The sequence below is a fragment of the Manihot esculenta genome, chromosome 8 (assembly GCF_001659605.2).
Source record: "Manihot esculenta cultivar AM560-2 chromosome 8, M.esculenta_v8, whole genome shotgun sequence".
Taxonomy (NCBI): Eukaryota; Viridiplantae; Streptophyta; class Magnoliopsida; order Malpighiales; family Euphorbiaceae; genus Manihot; species Manihot esculenta.
This window is the reverse complement of record NC_035168.2, coordinates 25,340,771-25,364,475: the sequence shown is the minus strand read 5'-3', so window position 1 is coordinate 25,364,475 and position 23,705 is coordinate 25,340,771. Positions and strand designations below refer to the sequence as shown.

Below are 23,705 nucleotides of genomic sequence, written 5' to 3'. Positions count from 1 at the left end.
GGGTCCCTTGACGTTTCACCTCTATTGGTCCTACTTGACCGTGCTCTTGACGGAGTAGTAGGAGGAAGGGCATCCATGCCGTCATTTTCAGGTGGAACTCCGGTCAATCGTGCAGATCGACGTGAGCCTCACATCCTGTCTTCTGAAAAACAACATATATCACATAAATATTAGCATCATATGGTCCATATGATCACACATGAACCCACAACATATACATAACATATCATTAATGCACATGCATAATGTCATGGCATTACACATCATCATACTTTCATCAAGACAGGACTCTACATCCTATCCTAGTGGACATGATTTTTCCTAATATGCTTGTCCTTCTATGACATCTATGAGCCCAACACTTTCTAGGTCTGACCATATGAACCTAGGGCTCTGATACCACCCTGTAATGACCCGAAAATTGGACCGCTACCGGCACTAGGATTCAGATCGACTTAAGGTCGCCAGAACCCGTAGCAAGCCTATTATATATCCTTAGTACCTGATAAAAATCTCATACATGATCATACATCATCACAAAAACTTAAACATTCCATGAAACCAAGCTCAACCTGTACATGTATCATACTGAAAACATAAAACCCATACTAGAGCCCTCAACAAATGCTCTAGTATGGTTAACATCACATGCCTCAAGGTTGGTTCAAACGTAACTCATAATTAAAAACTTTTACATAAGGATCATGTTAACAAGGATTACAAAGGAAAAGAAAACTAGGGCCAAGCACAATTCTGATCCATTAAAATTTACATGTCTACACTATACTATTACAAGAACTATACCAGCTACTATGCCGACTTCCCGATGCTATCTTTGATCCTGCAAACCTGGGGTTAGGGGAAAGGGATAAGCTACAAGAGCCTAGTGAGCAGAACATAAAAACAATTTAATAAACATATGTTCGTATGAAATGCATCACAACACAAACAATTCACATCAAGATGGACTTGTCACCAGTAACCCTCTACATATTCCAATGTGCCCGGCCCTCGACGGAGCTCCTCAGGACTTTCGCTTAAACATAACATAACATATCCATAATGCCAGGGGCGTAGAATGGGCAAGCCCTGGTCTTTCCCTTACATCGTGCTAGGGGCGTAGAATGGGCAAGCCCTGGTCTTTCCGTATCATATCATATCATAACATCTCGAGGGCTAGTGGGTCATCCAATATCTATCCACATCAACAATAAATTATGTAATGCATCATATTCATGAATTCTAATACAAGCATCCTAATATAAACATGGCATTCGTGATGCGTGAACATGATAAAAAGTTTGATTACTTTGAAAAGACGGTTCAGTTCTACTCACCTTTGGCTGACGCTCGCCTAACACTGACGCAGCTAACTCACTGAAGGCCTCTATGGTCTCCCAGGTCCAATCCTACACAGATGAACTCAAATGAGGGACTAAACATGACTATTATATGACTCTAAACAACTCCCCAAAAACCCCTTTAAACATACCAAAACATGCACATAAAATAAGCAAAGGAAGGCTGGCAGGGGACTTTCGGCGGCAGGTTCGGCGGCCGAAGGTCCCTCACAGATCCGAAAGTCAGGGACTTTCGGGAGTAGGTTTGGCGGCCTAAACTCCACACAGATCCGAAAGTCAGCAACCTTCGGGGACAGGTTCAGCGGCCTAAATCCCTTCACAGATCCGAAAGTCCATGCTTTTGGGGGCAGGTTAGGCGGCCAAAAGGCTGCCTCCACAAGCAGGTTCGGCGGCCGAACCTGGATTCTCCAGAAAAGCAGAACCCGATTCTACCCTATATACATAGCCACCAAAACTCTCAAATCCTCACACCCAACTCCTCAAAACATGCATACTCACTCATCAAGCATAAGGGGCATAAAAACTAGCCTAAACCCCAACAAACAACAAAACTCATAAGAGCAAACATTCATTAAAAACCCAACTCAAACCCTAAAACTTTAGATCTAACCATTTCATGCATTTTTAACCCTTTACTCCTTCTTAAAACTTGATTAAAACATAATAAAAGTAAGGATTTAGGCTTACCTCTTGGAGATCTAAGGGTAGCAGCAACCCAAACATAGAGATGAGAGAAAAACAATCTCCGGAGGTCTCCAAGGTTTAAAAACTTAAATTCAACTCAAATCTTCAAAAACAAACGAAAACTCGTGAATTTTCTGAAAGATTTGAAGGAAAAACAACAAAAATCACAATGGGTGGGCATGGACCTACCTCTGCCCGAAAATGGAGAGAAAGCTCTCCCATTTTCGGGCTGAAGGCCTCTTATAGGTGGTTGGATAAACCACCTTCGGGGGCCGAAAGGGGAGGTCCCGTAGCGGTACCACCTTCGGTGGCCGAACCTGATTTTTCCCCCCAAAACTATTTTCTTCAAAACTATTTTCTTTCTTTCTTAAAACCTCAATTTTCAAAATTCATCTAATAAAAACCTTATTTTACCATTCCTAAAGAGATTCCAGTTTCGAAATTTCGGGTTCCAATGGAGATTCCGTCGGAAGGTTGGAATTTCGACACCGGAATCTAGCTGGGTATTACAATAAAATATTCCTAATTAGGAGGATTCGAATCTTTGGGACCTTAATTAGGCTTAATTATAGGGATTTTATTCTTATTGTAAATATTCCTAATTTAGGTTGATTCTTTGTGTATACATACTCAAATTTTATAAAGATCAATTCAATTATAATAGAATAAAAAATTCCTCCCAAAATTCTTCATGGTATCAGAGTTTTGCTACCTTAATTGGCATAAGTTTCAAACCTGTCACAAAAAAGTTAGGATTAACTAATAGGTCAAGTTTCTAGGCGACTATATAAAGAGAGTTATTCGACACCACCCGTCCGAAAGGAAAGCCCATCCAATTTTCGGTCTATTCACATCGTCACCGTCGCCATATGGTCATGCGCATGAAGCCACACGCATCGCAAGATTTTGCATCTTTCCCACACGCCAGTATGTGGAACATTTTCCGGTTGTCTTTTTCATGCGATCCTTTCCAGAAAACTCGTCTTCAAGTTGCGCCTCTGACCTGTGTGGACCTATGACTTGGTTCACCTTTTTCCGATGTGGGAGACATTTTTCAATTTTTTTTTTCGGTAGTGATTCTTTCCGATAGACTCATCTTCAAGTCGCACCTCTGATATGCCTGGATCCGTACCTTTTCACCGGTGAACAATAATTCTTTCTTCAGTAATAGTAATTTTTCACTGTTTTTGACAGAAAAATGTTGTTTTTTCTTAAAATGGCAGTGACTTGTGTAGTAATGTAAGGATTTCTGATAGTACTTTTGTTTCGTCTCTTAATTCTGCTCCATGAATTATTGATTTTGGTACAAATAGACATATGATGGGCTCCTCCGAAAGCTTCCTTAATTATTTTTCATGTTTAGAAAAAGACACTGTCAGAATTGCAGATGGTTTTTCCACTCTTATCTCTGAAACCAGTTCTATTGTTTGTACTCTAAATATCAAACTATCCTCTATTCTTCATATTTCTCGTTTTCCTGTTAATATTTAATTTGTTAGTGCTTTCACCAAAGCACTTAACTGTAAAATTAAATTTTTTCCTGACCATTATGTTATTTAGGACTTTCAAACTGGAAAAATGGTGGACTGCATAATGAATTATATATGTTGGAGAAGAATGTGAGTTTGAATTCACCTTGGGCTCTTTTTGGAAGAAATTGGGATGTCAACAAGGAAATCATACAGTGGCATTGATGGTTAGAACACTCATCCTTCTTTGTTTTAGAGAAATTTTATCCTAATTTATTTTCCAAAGTTCAGTGTGATTCTTTAGTTTGTGATGCTTGTGAGTACACTAAGCATACAAGAACCTCTTATCCCTCAAGTAACAATAGGATTCTGATCCCTTTTGTGACCATCTATTCTAATTTTTGAGGACCTATTCAAACGGTCTCACTATCTGTAATCGTTGGTTTGTTACTTTTATTGATTGTTGCACTCGTATGATTGGGTTTATTTGATAAAGGTAAAGAGTGATGTGTTTTCTTACTTTCAATCTTTCACAAAATAGTTTATACTCAATTTGATGCTAAGATAAAAGTTTTGAGAACTGATAATGGAATAAAGTACATGGATGGACGTTTTTCTGCTTATTTGAAGTCTAATGGGATACTGCATCAAACTAATTGTCCTTACACTAGTGCCCAAAATGTTGTTGCTGAAAGAAAAAATAGGCACCTTTTGGAAGTAGATCGATCTCTCCTTTTCACCATGAATCTTCCAAAAACCTACTAGGGAGATACAGTCTTAGTCGCAACTTATCTCATTAATACAATGTCTCTCAAAACTCTTGCCTTTAAAAGCCCTTTAGAGGTACTACATGGAAAAAAAATGCTTATACTGTTCTACCAAAGGTGTTTGAATACACTGTGTTTTGTTCATATTAGGACAGGTGGGAAGCTTGATCCGAGGGCTTTTAAATGTGTGTTTGTTGGGTACTCTTTTACATAGAAGGGTTACAAATATAACCACCCTCCATCTAGAAAATATTTTATCAGTATGGATGTTACATTTAGAGAGACTGAATCTTACTTCAATACTACCCGATCACCTCTTCAGGGGGAGGACAATGAGAGAGAAGAGATGATTGCTAATCCTATAACTCTAGAATGTTTTACTCTAGAGGAGATTACTATATAGGGGAGACTATTAGTGACCAAATTGAGGATTTGGATAAACCAGATTTAAGGAGATACTCAAGAAGAGACAAAACAGAAGAAGAAAAAGCCATTGTGGAGTCTATTTAGTGTCATGAATCTTCCTCTTCTCCATTTGGTAAGTCATTCCTAAACCTTAAGCCTTTGATAATCTAAATAAACTACTTGCTCAAAGAAAATGAGTTAGATCTTGCACAAAGTATTCTATTTATAACTTTCTCTTATGATTTTTTGTCTCCATCCTATAGAGTCTTTTCCTCTGTGTCTATTCCACAGGATTGGAAGGAAGCTCTTGTAGATCTTAAATAGAAGAAAGCAATGATTGAAGAGATAAAAACACTGGCAAAAAATGAGACATGGAAGCTTGTCACTCCTCCACCTGGGAAGAAACTTGTTGCCTGCAAATGGGCATTCACTATAAAACATAAAGCAGTAGATCAATTGAAAGATTCAAGACTAGACTAATGGCCAAAGGATACACTAAAACCTATGGAGTGGATTATCAGGAGACATTTGCCCCTGTTACCAAACTGAACTCAATCAGAGTACTGCTATCTTGCGCTGTCAACCTTGACTGTAATCTACAACAATTTGATGTGAAAAATGCATTCCTCCACGGAGACTTGGAGGAGGAAGTGTATATGGAAATACCTCCTGGATTTTTTGATGAAAAAATACAAAGAAAGGTGTACAGACTAAAGAAGACTTTGTATGGGTTGAAGCAGTTATCCAGAGCTTGATTTGATCGATTCAGCAGAATTATGATTTCCTTTGGCTATCAACAGAGGAATGCTGACCATACCCTATTTATCAGACATCACAAGGGTAAAATTACTCTTCTTATAGTTTATGTTGATGACATAGTAATGAAAGGGGATGACACTGAAGAGATGACTCGGCTGAAAAAGCTTTTAGGTCAGGAGTTCGAAATTAAAGATCTAGGAAAACTGCAATATTTCCTAAGAATCGAGGTTGCCAAGTCAAAGAAGGGAACCTTTATTTTTCAGTGAAAAGACATTCTAGATCTTTTAGAAGAAACTGGTATGTTTGATTACAAACCAGCAGAAATTTCCAATCACAAACTACAAACGGGGATTGGTGAATCAGTGGATATTGATAAATATAAGAAGATGGTAGGCAAATTGAGTTATTTTTCGCATACTCGACCAAACATAGTATAGGCAGTTAGCTTAGTCAGTTAGTTTATACATGATCCTCATGAGTCTCACATGCAAGCTGTTTTTCACATTTTGCAATACTCGAAGTCTACTCCTAGAAAAGGTCTTCTATTCTCTAAACATGGTCATCTTCGAATACATGTATTCATAGATGCAAATTGGGTTGAATCCCTTGATGATAGAAGGTCGATTAGTGGTTACCGTACACTTATAGAAGGAAAGCTTGTCACTTGGAAAAGCAAAAAGCAAAGTGTTATTGCTTGATCAAGCGCTGAGGCATGACACAAGGTGTTTGTGAACTCATATGGTTGCAGAGATTGTTGGAGGAATTAAAACTACTGGAGAGGGATAAACTCCTCTTGTACTGTAACAACAAAGCTGCCATCAGTATATCTCACAATCCGATTTAACATGATCGAATGAAGCACATAGAGATTGATCGACACTTCATTAAAGAAAAGTTAATAAATGGTGTCTTAAGTTTAAATCATGTGACTTCTGATGAACAGCTAGCTGATGTGTTTACCAAAGAGCTCAGCAACAACACCTATCACACCTTGGTTTGCAAGTTGAATGTGTGTGATATCTATGCACCAACTTGAGAGAGAGTGTTGACCAATATAGAAGGTTCCTAATTAGGAGGATTCAAATATTTGAAATCCTAATTAGGCTTAATTTAAGGGATTTTATTTTTATTGTAAATAGTCCTAATTTAGATTGATTTTTTGTGTATAAATACTCAAACCTTGTAAAGATCAATTCAATTGGAATAGAATTAAAAAATTTTCCCAAAATTCTTCAGTCTCACATGCAAGCTATTTTTTTGCCTTTTGCGATACTTGAAGTCTGCTTTAAACATGGTAATCTCCGCATATACGTATTCACAAATGCAAATTGGGCTGGATCCCTTGATGGTAGAAGGTTGACTGGTGGTTACTGCACACTTGTGGGAGGAAATCTTGTCACTTGGAGAAGCAAAAAGCAAAGCGTTGTTACCCGATCAAGTTCTGAGGCGGAATATAGAGCAATAGCACAAGGTATTTGTGAACTATAATGGTTACAAAGATTGTTAGAGAAATTGAAATTCAATAGGAATAGAATTAAAAAATTCTTCCCAAAATTCTTCAGTCTCACATGCAAGCTGTTTTTCACCTTTTGCGATACTTAAAGTCTGCTCTAAACATGATTATCTCCGCATACACACATTCACAAATGCAAATTGGGCTAGATTCTTTGATAATAGAAGGTCGACTGGTGGTTACTACACACTTGTGGGAGGAAATCTTGTCACTTGGAGAAGCAAAAAACAAAGTTTTGTTACTCAATCAATTGCTGAGGCAGAATATAGAGCAATGGCATAAGGTGTTTGTAAACTCCTATGGTCGCAGAGATTGTTAGAGAAATTGAAACTGTTGGAGAGGGACAAACTCCTCTTATACTGTAATAATAAAGCTGCCATCAGTATAGCTCACAATTCGGTTCAACATTATCAAACGAAGCACATAAAGATTGATCGACACTTCACTAAAGAGAAGTTAATAAATGGTCTTGAAATTAGATCATGTAACTTTCAATGAATAGCTAGCTGATGTGACTTCCAATGAATAGTTATATCAAATGACTCAGCAATAAAACCTATCATACCTTGGTTTGCAAGTTAGGCACATGTGATATCTATACACCAACTTGAAAGGAAGTATTGACTAATATAGAAGGTTTCTAATTAGGAGGATTTGAATCTTTGAGATCCTAATTAGGTTTGATTATAGAAATTTGTTCTTATCGTAAATATTTCTAAGTTAGGTTGATTCTTTGTGTATAAATATTCAAACCTTAAAAAAATCAATTTAATTGGAATAGAATTAAAAATTCATCCCAAAATTATTTAAAAAACATTAGTGTAAGGAGACAAAAACTATCCATTTATTCGAGCAAAATCATATAGGTGAAGCCATCAGATTTGTGCAGCAAGTGCAGTGCTGCACTTGCTGTGCACTGGGCACTGTGCAGTGCTGCACTTGCTGGGTAGTGCTGCACTTGTTACACTGCACTTGTGCGCTGCACTTGCTGTGCAGTGCTGGACTTATGCAGTGCACTTGCTGTGCTGCACTTGTGCACAGTTGAAAACCGCATTATTAAATTTAAGTTTAAATCAGATAATACCTCTAGGAGAAATTAAACTTTAACTTTAAATAAGTCGAAACAGAGTTTATGAAGCACCGATATATAGCCAATGCTTATGTAAAGTTCCTCGTATATAACAAGAAAGTTAACATATAAATTACACCATCATATATGTAAACATCTATTTACACAACAAATTCAACTCACAAGTAATAATTTGTTTTTATGGTCAATAAAAATGAAATTTATTGCCAAAGAACAAAAGCTCAACTTTAACCTGTAACAAATCCCAGCAAAAAAAACAAAACCTTACCCATTTACAAATAGCAACACTAACCCCCAGAGAAACATATGAAGAGCTATACCCAGAATCAATGTATATATATATATATCTGCAGCCAACGATCTGTTACCTCTACCTGCTAATTCTGCAGCAAAAGCAAAAAAACATTCCATGTTCACTCACATCAACCAGTGACAGCATGTAAACAAATCCAAGGATTCGAAACCAGGACCTGCACCCATTCATCCATTGCATCCCACAACTACTAGGAGTATCACATTAAACCTTCAAGAAGTCAACCAGTAAGTCATTGCACATAGGCAATCCATATTTAAAGCGTCAAAGGAAGTCTCGCATAGCCTATTTTCCAATTAAAGCACAGTAAACACACCTTACTAATCATGACAGCAGGCCAAACATGCTACTTCCATTATATAACTGCATCTTTCCAACATTCAGCATACTAGAGGTGGCACCACAAATTGCATTTCAACATGCAAAAGCCTTTAAAAACAACAAGGAAACATGGAGCATATCATTATTATAGCCACACCTTACGCCACAGCAACCTTGTAGACTGACAAGTTGCAAAAAGGCAGCTTCAGAGTAATCTGCATCATCAAAAAACAGCAGCACAACAAACATACTGGGAAAGCCCAGACACAAACAAGCACCAGCAGAGACTATGCCTATATCTCATACCCATTTGCTCCAGTCCACTGATCCACAAGAGTTTGCCAAAGTTCATTATAACACACCAGATAACTCTCTGCACAACTTGCTTTTCATTGTCTTTATTATGTTATTTCTTTCTTGCCATACATAATAAACTGCAGCACTAAAAGTATGATTAATGCAATAAATTTTACTAACCATAAAGTATGATTAACCAAAAAAAAAAAACTGAACCTTTTAAATGAGAACTGTGGTAGGAAAAAAAAATCAAATTGATTGATGAAACCATCAAATTAACTCATGTTTGGTAAAAAATTAGACAAATGCATAACCAAATTCATAGATATAACAACTCATAAGTGAAGCTAAATGCTAAAACAGACTCTCGGTGCAAATAAGAGAGATCCAAACTCCGAATCTCCTCACATTTGATAGCAATCAATTCAACTCCCAAATCAGTAACACCCAAACACCATTTAAAAGCTAATTAATCTTAGCTTCTTGCACCCAGAATCATCTCACCTTAGCAAGATATAGGGGAAGAAATGGAGGCAGCAGATTGTCTCACCTTTGGAAGCACACGCTATCATCGATCTGCAACCCAATCACACTAATTTCATCGAGCCTTTGCAATCAGATTTGCGGCAGAAAAATTTGCAGATCAGGCACCCAGTAACTGCTATTGATTTCTTGTTTGAAGATTCAGAATAAAAAAATAAAGTTACGAGGATTTCTTCGAGATCCCTAAGTCCTTTTCCCAACTTTTTTTTGTCTTTCTAAATGGATGCTGCTTTTGTTAATTTTTATGAGCAGAATTTCTTTTTTTTTTTTTAATATTGGAGCCAGCGCCAAATACAATGTAAAACACGGGTTTGCTGGACTAAACTGGGACGGGCTCTTTGGCTAATAGCGAAGGGAATTTTGCCCGTCCCTGAAAGTTTATAATTTGCGACGGGAAATTAATTTAGTCTCTAAAAGCATTCAATTGCAACCGATTTCGACCCCTTGGCTAAAATATGGTGGTAGTGAACATTGACTTCAGCGCTTGAAGTTACCTGGGCATTTGCAGACTCCGATACGGCACCCAATAATAGGGGAGCCTGTTTCTTGTCAGTCCTAGAATTGTCACCTTGCAGCCCAACCTCTGAGAGGACGTTCAAAATGTTGCTGGCAACATTAAGTGGTAAGGTATCTTTTTCAGGGATAACAAGCAGCCCCATCTCACACAGAGATGATGGTTCATTAAAATGCGCATTCCAGAGGGAGTCTACCAGTTGTCTCTCCTCTCTAGCAGCCTCAAGCTGATGCCCTTAATCTGTTATTCAAGCAGTTGCTTCACTTCCTCACTTCTTCCCATAATCCGCCATCATTTCCACCTTTCTTATATCAAGCAAGCTCAAGAAGGCCCCGGAGGACTACCTCTCATGCTTCAGCATCTTCACTTGATGCAAGGTGCAATAATATGCCTAGGAACCGTAGCTTTCTCACTACACTACAATCTGAACTATTCTCATGTAGTAGGTAAAGGATCAAGTTGAGAGCTTTCCTAAAATAAAAAAGGTTGATTATATCAGAGAAATAATTGAAAAAACTACCAACACCATCAATAGGCTTGTAATTTCTCATCACAAGCATCTTTTTCAGCCAAATTAGAAGTTCTTTTATTTTGTTTTCCAACAACAAGAACCATATAATTGTCACCAAACCAGAATACTAAAGACAGAATAACTAAATATCAATCCAGGAGTACCTTTGGAGTCTCACACTCTCAGAACCCAAAACATCTCTCACGCCCGCATAACTGTTTTCAGATGAAATGCCGTAATATGTGGCTTGTTGTGACGGATTAAAGTTGAGAATTATCAACAAATAACTCATTTCAATATCTTTTCAAAGTTCCAAGCCAGGAATGCAGGGAAAAGGTAACCCGTGTGCACTATGCAAGCTTTCAAACAACCATGATCAATATAAAGCCAAAGAAGCAGCACTTACAGGAAATTGCCCCAAGACTTTGGTTCAAACAGTCATATCTGGGTCTGATGTGAAATTAGAAAGAAGAGGTTCTAAGCCATTTGCTTCCATACCCTATTGCTGACTACGGGGATCATCCTGGACAATGGTGGTTAAAACATCTGCAACCTTTGCCCAAATGCTGGCATGGGAATTATTTAGGTAACCAAGGAGAGGCATCAGACCACCAACTGAAAGGAGATATAACACACAAGCAGAATTAGCAAAGCTAAGAACTATTTTTATTAATCAAAACAATCACGTCCATTGACAAATTGATAAGCCAATTCAAAGGAGATATGGATTCTTCACAAGTACACTGATGACTTGGAGCTAGTCTTAAAGATACCATAATGTTGCAAAAAAAAAAAACTCCCAAATTTATAAATATCTCAGAGAACCATAAAGTTTTAACTACGGCATACATTGTTAGCATGCATAGTTAAATAATTAGTCTGGTTCAATTAGTAATTAATTCTGCTGGCAGTAGTAAGTTCTAGTAGCTTCATGTAGATTTTTTAATATCTGAACACTATATATATAGGTGGCCCTGTACATACTCCCAATATACTTTTCTAATAAGAAATACAGTATTTCATCGGTTCAAGATGGTATCAGGTATTTTAAAAGTTTTTCTTTCTCTTTGTTTTTTTTTCTTTTCTTCTCTTACCTCGAAAACCTTCCTAGATCTAAACAGTGGAAGAGGGCAGCTCTACCAGGGCATGAAGCCAACCAGTTCCGACAAAAGAAATCACCAAAGTTACATTGATTGTTGTAAAATAAATTTAGATTTCAAAAGATTTTGTGGTCATTGAAGATTTTATGTCGTTAAATATTTTATGGTTGTTGAAAATTTTATTTGTGAGATTTTTTTACTGTTGCAGATTTGATATTTAAATCTAATATTAAATCTGACCGTTATGATTTTATTATATTATCTCAAGACTTTTATAACCGCTTACAATGACCATTTTTTCCAGTATAAATAGTTTGTATCTTTACAAAGAAATATATTCCCATTTTATACTTTATTCCTTCTCTTCTCTATACTTTCTGCTAGATTATAAATTAGAGATAAATTTTTATTGTCCTGATTCTGAAAATTAAAATTCTAGAAGAACGACCATACTTTGGCACTACAGAACTGACAATCCGGCAATGTTTCTTGTCTCCGTTCAGTTAAATGGAGCTAATTGGAGAAGCTGAAATCAAGCGATGAAAATAGCGCTTGGAGCAAAAAACAAGCTTGAATTCGTGGAAGGAAAAACAACTGTACCAGAAGACAGATATGGGGACTGAATCGACTGATAGGTGGAAAAGATGCGATTACATGGTAACATCATGGATTTTAAACTCTATTTCGCAAGAGTTGGTTGGAAGCTTTCTCTACATTACTAATACTAGAGAACTCTAGATCAAGTTGGGAGGGAGGTACGGCAAGAGCAACGGACCAATGATTTATCAAATCAAGCGGATAACATCGATCTCACAAGAAAATCTCTTAGTGACAGCATACTATAGCAAATTAAAAGAACTTTGGGACGAATTACCCAATATTGTGTCAATACCTCTATGCAACTGTGGATCTGAGAAGCTCACGACAAAAATCCATAATGTAGATCATCTCATGCAATTCCTTATTGACGTGGAACCCTATGGCACAAGCCTCAAACCCACACGCACAAGTAGATATGAAATCCAAAAATTTGATAAACTCACCTCCTATGGCATCTCACACTTAGAGAATCTGAAACACCAATGAATGAAGAATTTAGATGAGAATCCGATAAACGCCACATTGAATAGTTCATAAGTTAGCCAAGATTTTTGGTGCAATTGATGAAAGCAAATCTTCACTCTCACTCAAAGCAATACACGCCAAAGGTATGAAAAGAATTCTGAAAATTTAGATTCAAAGCTCCTTTTTACAAGTGTTTCTTATCCTTATATAGTAAGAAGAGAAAATAAAACCCTAAGACATTCTTTTTAGATCTGGCCGAACTACACACAAGGCCCAAGCCCAATCACATGCTAAAATAACACATCAAATACATAAATATTAAAACATAAGCCCAAAACATGGCCCAACACTCTAAAACTTAAAAGATAAAATATGGCCAGAATACAAGTCCAAACAAAACTAAAATAAAACAAGTGTTTAAATAATAAAATATAGCAAGCCCATCATAACAATGCCAAATAAATTAGACAGTGCTATCTCCATTACACACCTTAAGCAAGGTGAGTAGCTTAGGTGTGTCTTCAAGCTTCGCGAGACATTTGCCAATGGCAAGCTCGGTCAATTCTTGTGTTACTTGTTCTTGAATGTGTAAGTTCATAGCTACTTCAAGCTTCTTAGCTTTGCTCCTTGTCACTAGTCCACTAGGGAGCACCAATGGATCCTTGCTTCCTTGATTCTCATGTGATTGTGGTTGCTGGTTCATATCATTCCCTCCTTTGAAAAGATTTGTCCTCAAATCTGCAACATGGTCAAATATCCTGAAGTAGATCGTCTATCTGAAGGAGAACCTGCCCAGTCTGCATCAGAATAGCTAACAATTTGTGAGTGACCCTTGTCCTTATAGAGTAGACCTTGTCCTGGAGCTCCTTTGATGTATCTAAGAATGCGAATGACTGCATCCCAGTGACTACTGTATGGAGTTTGAAGAAATTGACTAACCACACTTACAGCAAAGGAAATATCTGGTCGTGTGATAGTGAGATAATTGAGCTTGCCGACCAATCTTCTATATATAGCAGGATCTTTAAGTGGCTCCCCCTGTTCAGGAACAAGTTTGACATTGGGACTGACGCGAAACCCTATGGCACAAGCCTCAAACCCACACGCACAAGTAGATACGGAATCCAAAAATTTGATAAACCCACCTCCTATGGCACCCTAAACCTAGAGAAGCTGAAACACCAATGATTGAAGGATTTAGATGAGAATCCGACAAACGCCATAACGAATAATTGATAAGTTAGTCAAGATTCCTGGTGCAATTGATGAAAGCAAATCCTCACTCTCACTTACAGCAATACACGCCAAAGGCATGAAAAGAATTCTGAAATTTTGATTAAAAGCTGCCTCTTACAATTGTTTCTTATCCTTATATAGTAAGGAGAAAAACAAATAAAACTCTAAGACACTCTTCTTGGACCTGACTTAAACACATAAGGCTCAAGCCCAATCACACACTAAAATAACACATAAGTATTAAAACATAAGCCCAAAACATGACCCAACACTCTAAAACTTAAAAGATAAAATATGGCCAGAATACAAGCCCAAACAAAGCTAAAATAAAACAAGTGTTAAATAATAAAAATATAGCAAGCCCATCATAACAAAGCTGAATCTTCACCAAAGCCTTACTTGATCTTCACTTTAGGCTTCCCTTTGTGTAGTTTTAGCCCATAGGTTTGATTAGGCTCCCTAAGCCTATGATTGCAAGTGTTGCACCAAATCTGTCCCATATGAGTTGAAGCACGCCCCAAATATATATGGATCATATGAATATGATTTTGAACTCCTTTTAGATCCATTTGAATGACATAAGTTTGCTCCACACCATTGTTAGAAATTTGCCCTATTGGATCCGTATCACCATATAAGGGGCACATTACCCCTTTCCACAACCGATGTGGGATTCAACAGTTAGGGAATGATAGTATAGGGATCTCTTCTCTCAAAAACTACTTGCATGCGAGTTTTCATACCAAAGACTTGGGTCAGCTTAAGTATTTCTTAGGAGTCGAAGTCTTAAGGAGTAAAAGGGAATTTTCCGGTCTCAAAGGAGGTATGTCCTTGACTTACTTGCAGAAACTAAGAAGATTGGAGCTAAACCATGTAGCACACCAATGATTCCTAATATATGTCTTATAGAGGATGAAGGAGACCCTTATGATGATCCAGTATAGGAGGTTGGTTGGAAAGCTGAACTACCTTATAGTGATGACTCGGCCAGATATTGCTTTTGCAGTAAGGGTTGTAAGCCAGTTTATGTCTGCACCTACAGTGAAACATTGGGCCACTTTAGAACAAATTCTATGTTATCTAAAAAGGACTCCTGGACTCGGTATACTTTACAATGATCATGGGCATACTGCACTTGAGTGTTTTCTGATGCTGACTGGGCGGAATTCAAAATTGATAGAAGGTCGACCACAGGCTACTGTGTATTTGTTGGAGAAAACCTAGTGTCTTGGAAAAGTAAAAAGCAAAATGTGGTATCCAGATCCAGTGCCAAGTCAGAATACAAAGCCATGGCTCAATTCACTTGTGAGATTCTGTGGATAAATCATCTGTTGAAGAAAGTTGGTATGGATGTTGTGTCACTTGCGAAACTTTGGTGTGATAATCAAGCTACTCTTCACATTGCTTCCAATCCAGTATACCACGAACGGACTAAGCATATTGAAGTTGATTGTCATTTCATCCGTGATAAGATTCAAGAAAATTTAATTTCCACCAGTTATGTGAAGACAGGAGAACAACTGGGTGATCTACTCACCAAAGCTTTAAATGGGCCTTGAATAGAATATCTTTCTAACAAGTTGGACATGATAAATATCTATGATCCAACTTGAGGGGGAGTGTTAGAGTGTGAATATACTTTGTACATAATTATAGGAGATTATATAATCATAGACTAATTGATTGATAGAGAATTCTTAGGAGCTGCCTTAACAAGACCTTGTAATCTGTATATATGCACACTTACTTCAGTAGAGAAATATAATGAAAATTGCTCAATTATTCCTTATTTTATTATAGTTACTATTAAAATTTTTATTTCATTAGCAACCTCTAAACGTTGGCCTATTTTTCAATTAGATATCAATAATGTTTTCTTACATGGTTTCTTGGAAGAAGAAGTATATATGCAGCCCCTGCAGGTTATTCTAAAGCTGATCCAAGACAAGTTTGTTTATTGAAAAAGTCCCTTTATGGCTTAAGGCAAGCTTCTAGGTAATGAAACTTGGAGTTCACATCATGTCTGCAATCATTGGTTTTTGTTTAGTCAATACATGACAACTGTCTCTTCACAAGGGATATTCATAGTACCTTTATTGTTATCTCATATATGTAGATGATGTGATCATAACTGGTACATCTCTCTCTCTGCTATAGATCAAGTTAAAAATGCTTTACATTGTAAATTCATTATCAAAGATCTTGGTCATTTAAAGTATTTCTTTGGCCTAGAAGTGGCCAGATCTTCATCTGGTACCATTATCAGTCAGAGAAAATTTATCTTAGATGTCTTAACGGATACTGGTATGATATATGCTAAACCTGCATCTACTCCTCTGCTCAAAGGTTTAAATCTTTCTAATGGTGATTTGCTTCCTCCCCCAGATAAATTTAGAAGATTAGTTGGCCGATTATTATACATTAATATTACTAGGCCAGACATTAGTTTTGTTGTCCATTATCTAAGTCGGTTTATGTCTAGTCCTTTTCTTTGTGCAATAAGTTTATCTAAATCATTATAGCATTCAAGAGTTGTGAGTAACTCACTAGAAGGAGATTCTTGACTCAGAGTAGACTGCATAATGGCTTTTTCTGCCTTGTCTCGCCTCGAATACCTCATCAAATCTGATTTGTCCAAATGTCCAATTCTCTCTCGCTGATTGGACATCTCCCCCTATCTACTAGAACTCTCTCGTTGAACCATATCATTTAGAATCACAAAATTCGAAATTACCTCTTCTTGCTCATTATTCTCCCCTTAAAGAGGTGAGTGGGTGGTACTAATGTAGGATTTAGTTTCTTAGAAGGCAATATTTATATTAAAAAAAATATTTTCTAGATGCAGGATGATAACACTTGTATTCCTTGTGTGTCGAAGAATACATAATAAATGCATATTTAAGGGCTTTGGGATCTAACTTTCCCACCGTCCTAGTATGGACAAAGCAAACACATCTAGATACTTTTGGTGGAACAATGTATGAATTCCTTCCTTGTATAACCTCCAAAGGACTCATAAAGTCAAAGGTCTTGAGAGACATTCTATTGATAAGATAAGCAGATACAAGGACTGCATCTCCTCAATATATTTTGGGTAGGTCCATGGTGAACATAAGAGATCGAGCTACCTCCAATAGATGCATGTTTTTTCTTTCAGCAACACCATTTTGTGCATTAGTACGAGGACAACTTATCTGGTATACTATTTCATTGGTCTCTGTAGAAGAATAATATTTGTTGCATTTCACAATAGAGATTACAACCTATTTATACATGAGAGACGATATCTAAACAGGAAGGAAAATCAAGCCTATGATTATATAATCCCTAAGATAATATAACTAACCCATCTATCAATATTTACTTCCTATATTAACATATTTACTTCCTATAACCTATAACACTCCCCTCAAGTTGGAGCATAAATGTTAATCATGCCCAACTTGTTACATATATAATCAACTCGAGTCCCATTAAGAGCTTTAGTGAAGATATCTCCTAATTGTTCTCCAGTTCGGATATGTCCTGTTGATATTATCTTTTGTTGGACCTTTTCACGAACAAAATGACAATTAATCTTGATGTATTTAGTCCTCTCGTGAAATACTAGATTGGAGGCAATGTGGATAGCTGCTTCATTATCACACCACAACTTAACAGGTATTGAATTTGTGAACCCAACTTCTTCCAATAGTTGACGTACCCACAAGACTTCACAAACGGCTTGTGCCATGGCTCGATATTCAGATTCAGCACTAGAACGGAAGACCACATTTTGCTTCTTACTTTTCCATGAGACCAAGTTACCTCCCACAAAAACACAATACCCAGTAGTTGACCTCCTATCAACCTTCGAGCCTGCCCAATCAGCATCAGAAAAACATTCAATATTTGAGTGTCCATGGTTACCATAGAATAGGCCTCGCCCTGGGGCCCCTTTAAGGTAACAAAGAATCTGTCCCAAAGCATCCCACTGGGCACAGTAGGAGAAGACATAAGCTAACTTACCACTCACTGAATATGCAATATCAGGACAAGTCACCTCAAATAATTCAGTTTGCCAACTAATCTTCTATACCTTTCAGGATCTGCAAATGGCTCACTGTCGTCTGTGGTAAGTTGAAGGTTAGGGGTCATTGGGGCACTACAAGGCTTAGCGCCCAATTTTCCTGTTTCTGCTAACAAATCAAGAACATATTTTCTTTGAGATAAGAAAATGTCTTTCTTACACCGCATAACTTCAATTCCCAAGAAATATTTCAATGAACCCAAATCCTTTGTATGAAACTGTGCTTTAAGAAATTCTTTTAGGGATGTGATGCCAGCAATGTCCCTTCCTGTGATAACGATATCATCCACATATAGTACAAGCAGAATTACTCCACTATCAAAATTTCTATAAAACACTGAGTGATCACACTTACTCATCTTCATTCCAAACTGTTGGACCACCTCACTAAACCTGCCAAACCATGCCCGAGGACTTTGTTTCAAGCCATAAAGGGATTTTCGAAGTCTACAAACCTTGCCTGACTCCCCTTGAGCAACAAAACCAGGTGATTGCTCAATATAAACCTCCTCCTGAAGATCACCATGAAGAAAAGCATTTCTAATATCCAGTTGATGCAAAGGCCAATCATGTGTAGCTGCCAAGGAAATAAACAATTGAACAGATGCGAGCTTGGCAACTGGGGAAAAAGTATCAGAATAGTCAACTCCATAAGTTTGTGCATAACCTTTGGCCACTAAACGGGCCTTGAGGTGAGCAACAGATCCATCAGGATTTACTTTCACTGCAAACACCCATTTGCACCCAATAGCCCGCTTTCCTGGGGGCAAGGACATCAACTCCCAAGTACCATTAGTGTCAAGGGCCATCATTTCCTCTTCCATTGCAGCACGCCAACCAGGATGGGATAAAGCCTCAATAACAGTTTTGGAAACTGAAATAGAATCTAAAGCAGTGGCAAAACAAGAAGAAGAAAAGGATAATTGATCATAAGAGACACAAGCTGAAATAGGATAAGTGCAAGTATGTTTACCTTTGCGAAGAGTAATGGGCAAATCCAAATCAGACAGTGAAGGATCAGGGAGAGTAGGATCTGTCGACGAAGAAGCTAGTAGCGGAGCAGAGTCAGAGTCCTCTAAGCGTCTAGAATACACATGAAAGATGGGAGGGCAACTTGGCACATGAGCGAAAGGTGTAGGAGTAGTCTGAGGAGAAAGAGAGCAAACAATGTATAACAAAAGGTCCTCTTCCTTCCCCTGGGTGTTATAAAAAGATGATGGCGGAAAAAACGGAGTGGAATCAAAGTATGTTACATCCGCAGACACAAGATATCGATTTAGATCAGGAGAAAAACAACGATACCCTTTCTGACGTCGAGAGTAGCCAAGGAAGACACATTTGAGTGATTTGGGATCCAATTTAGTAACCTGTGGACGAACATCACGAACAAAACAAGTACACCCAAAGATACGTGGCTCAATAGGAAACAAAGATTTAGTGGGAAACAAAATATTATAAGGGATATCACCATGAAGGATGGAGGAAGGCATGCGATTGATAAAAAAACAAGCAGTGGATACAGCATCAGCCCAAAAACATTTAGGTACTTCATTTGGAATAAGAGGGCTCTGGCTACTTCAAGAAGATGTTGATTTTTTCTTTCGGCAACTCCATTTTGTGAAGGAGTGTTAACACAAGAGGACTGATGAAGAATCCCTTTTTGTAACAAATAAGATTGAAATTCCCCAGAGAGATACTCTTTAGCATTATCACTTTGCAATATACAAATGAGAATATTGAATTGGGTTTGAATTTCAGCATAAACGCACAAAAGATAGAAAATAATTCTGAACCACTCTTCATTAAAAATAACCAAGTAGTACGAGAGAAATCATCAACAAAAGTAACAAAGTACTTAAAGCCAGACTTAGACACAGTAGGATAAGGATCCCAAACATCTGAATGTACTAACTCAAAGGGGGACGAAGCCCGTTTATTGACTCGAGACATTGAAGGTAAACGATGATGTTTGGCAAATTGACAAGACTCACAATCTAAAACAGACAAAGAATGAAACTGTGGATATAACTTCTTCAAAGCCGAGAGAGAAGGATGCCCCAAACGACAATGAACATCAAAAGGTGTTAAGCGCATGGAATATGTAAGAGATCTAGGTAGTTGCTGATCCAAGACATAGAGACCCTCTGACTCACGCCCTCTACCAATAATCTGCTTCGTCGAAAGATCCTGAAAAATACATTGATTAGGAAAGAATGAGACACAACAATTCAATGCACGAGTGAGTTTACTAACAAAAATCAAATTAAACGCGAACTTAGAGAGACATAACACAGAGGATACAGAAAGAGAAGGGGTTAAGTTGACATGACCAGAACCCATGACAAAAGATTTAGTACCATCAGCAAGAGTAACATAAGAAGCCGATGTATGAGACTCAAGATTGGACAAAAGGGTAGAATTACCTGACATATGATCGGTAGCACCAGAATCAATAACCCATTTGGAGGATGAAGACATAAGACATGCAGTAGAGTTACCTGACTCGGCAATTGCAGTGATAGAGGAATTAGAGGATTTCAGAGATGCCTGGTATTGGATGAATTGTGCATACTCATCTGCAGATATCAAAATCCCCTTATCTAAAGGGGCCTCAATTGCCATATGCGCCATATGTGTGCGCTGATTCTTATTCTGTAGTTTTTGACATGTCTTCTTAGTATGTCTAGGTTCGCAGCAGTAATAACAAATGATTCCTCCTGAGTCAGAAGTAGAACCTGTTTCCCCATAACGCTGAGATCCCTTACCACCATTAAAGCCTCCTCTTTGCCCACCTCTGTTATTCTGTCTACCACTGTCATTGCGGCTAACAAGGGCACTAGTAGGGTATGATGGAATTGGAGATTCTGTATGCAATACCCTAGTGAACACATCATGTAACGATGATATTTCAGAGTCAGAAAGAATCTAAAATTTAGCCGTCTCAAACTCTGGAGGGAGACCTGCAAGAAAGCTCATAACAACCATTTGCTCTCGTTGAGCTTATTGAGTTTTCACATCTGTACTAAAGGGCATCAATACATTAAGTTCTTCATAAACTCTTTTAAAATCCATAAAATAGGATGTCAAAGTTCTATCATTTTTCTCGACTCGGTAAAACGCCTTACACACATCATAAATACGGGAAATATTCCCTTTGCCAGAATATAGAAATTCCAAATACTCTATTAATTCTTTAACAAATTCACAGTGATTAATAAGACTAATCACCTCACTATGAATAGAATTTCAAATCTGCAGAAACAAACGAGCATCATCCCTCATCCAATCTCTATGAGTTTCATCAGTTGGAGGATCCTTGGTAAGATGATCATCCATTCCAATACTTCGTAAATAAATACGGATAGTCTTACCCCAATTTAAAAAATTAGATCCATTTAATTTGTGTTCCGTGATTTTAGTCATCACAGGAATTACATCAGTTACGGTGGTTTTAACTTCAGCCATAAGGACAACCAACCCAAAACAATCAAAATAAACAAAGGATCAGAAGAACAGTACCCGATGAACAGTACCCGGTGAACAGTGCTGATGAACAGTACCCGGATATGAATAGTACCAAAAACACCTCCACCCAACACCCGAACGGCAAACAAACCTTAGATCTGACAAGGGGACGGTGTGGCGACTCCGGCGATGGTGAGATCCAAATGTTACCCTTTATGGGTAACCCAAATGAACAGAGTCTTAAGTCTCTAAAAAATTTTAAACTTGACGAGAGAAAAAAAATTAAATCTCTACGAAAATGGCTCTGATACCATGTAAAAGAATAATATTTGTTGTATTTCACAATAGAGATTACAACCTATTTATACATGAGTGACGGTATCTAAACAGGAAAGAAAATCAAGCCTATGATTATACAATCCCTAAGATTATGTAACTGACCCATCTATAAATATTTACTTCCTATATTAACATATTTACTTCCTATAACCTATAACAGTCTCCAAGTAAACAGAAAACCTACTATCCATATATTCTCTTCCATTTTCAGTTCTCAAAATTTTCACTTTAATATTAAATTGAGTACAAATCATCATGTGAAAGAATTAAAAACAAGAAAAGACATCACTTTTAGCTTTAATCAAATAGACCTAAATCATTTGAGTGCAACAATCAATAAAGGTGACAAACCATCGATTAACAGATAAGGAGATAGTTTGAGTAGGCCCCCAAATATCAGAATAAATAGTCACAAAAGAAATTTGGCTTTTATCATGAATCAAAGGATAGGAGGTTCAAGTGTGCTTAGCATACTCACAATATGCCCTAATTGCCTGATTGCCTGATTGCCTGTGCCACTATAGTATTTCTTGATTGACATTCTTATTTTCTCCAAAACAGGCTTGAGATATCGGAGAACCTGAATTACCTTCCAACATGTATAAACTATCATACAGTCTACCATTGCCAATCCTCTTCCCTATAAGAAGATCTGAATAATACAATGATCAAAAAAGAACTCAGTTTTACAGTTAAGAACATTGGTGATAGTACTGACAGATAAAAGATTGACAAGAAAATGGAAAACATGAAGGACAGATGATAATTTAATATTGGTTGCACAAATAATAGAACTTATTCTGAATATGGGAGTAAAAGAGCCATCAGCAATTTTGACATTGTCTTTGATTAGAGAAGGAAAATAATTGAGAAATCCTTTAGAAAAGCATGTCATGTGTCTATTCGCACCAGATCAATAATTTATGGAATAGTGTCAAGAGAGAAAGCATTACCTGACTTTACAAAGTTAGATATAGCACTAGAGGAGGAAGAGGTGTCAATATGAGACAAGAGGCGCTTGAGACTCTGAATTTCATTAGGAGAAAGAAACTCAACAGTTGTTGTCTCCTTAAAGGGCTCTTCCACAACATCTGCTAAATTAGCTTTAGCTTTAGAAGTACCTCGTTGTTTCCCTCCACGGCCTCTAGTCGGACAACCATTTAAGTTCTAGCAAGTCTCCTTGGTATGCCTCGATTTCTCACAATAGTCACAATGCAGGTGATCTTTCTCCGAATTAGGCAGTTGCGGTGTGCTCAAACTAGTAGCCAACCCAGCCTTTTCAACTGGTACAGTATAGAGTATAGCATGTCAGTGACTTTTCCTCTGTTGAATATGGGCATAGGCCTCTTCTAAAGAAAGAAGGATTTTTTCCCAACACGATCCAAATTGGATCATATTCGTTATTCAATCCTACAAGAAAATCATAGACCCGTTCCTTTTCAATCATTTTTCGAAATTTGACTGCACCTCCAATACAGTCTGCCTAGAAGTCCTAATAGTAATCAAGCTCATGCCATAAGTCACATAATTCAGAATAAAATTAGAAGATAATCATTTCTCTTTGCTTAGTACCATAGATCTTATTCCGAATATCATAAATTTGGGCATCATTCCCAATCTTGGAATAAATTAAAGACAAAGCCTTCCATATCTTTGCAACGGTATCAATTAATAAATAGGACTTAGAGATATGAGGTTGCATAGAGTTAAGTAACCATGTCATAACAAAACAACTATGTGAGTCCCATTGAAGAAAATCTTGATCACTCTCATTCGATTACTTCTTATTACCAGTGACATAGCCTTGCAGTCCTCTAGTCTTAAAAAACATCAAACAAGACCTTGATCAAGCAAGATAATTAGTTCCATCAAGTTTTACGGGAC

General features: G+C 37.4%; 1 long non-coding RNA gene across 13 annotated transcripts in view; it reads right to left on the bottom strand.

Annotated features, from left to right (window-relative positions):
- Positions 1-23,705, bottom strand: part of LOC110621141 — a 36,773-nt gene that overhangs the window by 7,318 nt on the left and 5,750 nt on the right. Inside the window, exons 3-5 of one of the 13 annotated variants that reach the window (XR_006351662.1) lie at positions 8,519-11,162; positions 8,317-8,431; positions 1,338-1,409 (exon numbers count right to left, since the gene is read on the bottom strand). This is a non-coding gene — a long non-coding RNA (uncharacterized LOC110621141). Of the gene's footprint in view, positions 1-1,337; positions 1,410-8,175; positions 11,163-12,539; positions 12,719-22,299; positions 22,474-23,705 lie in introns of those variants that run through there. The other 12 variants (XR_006351661.1, XR_006351658.1, XR_006351654.1 and 9 more) reach the window with 12 other exon arrangements.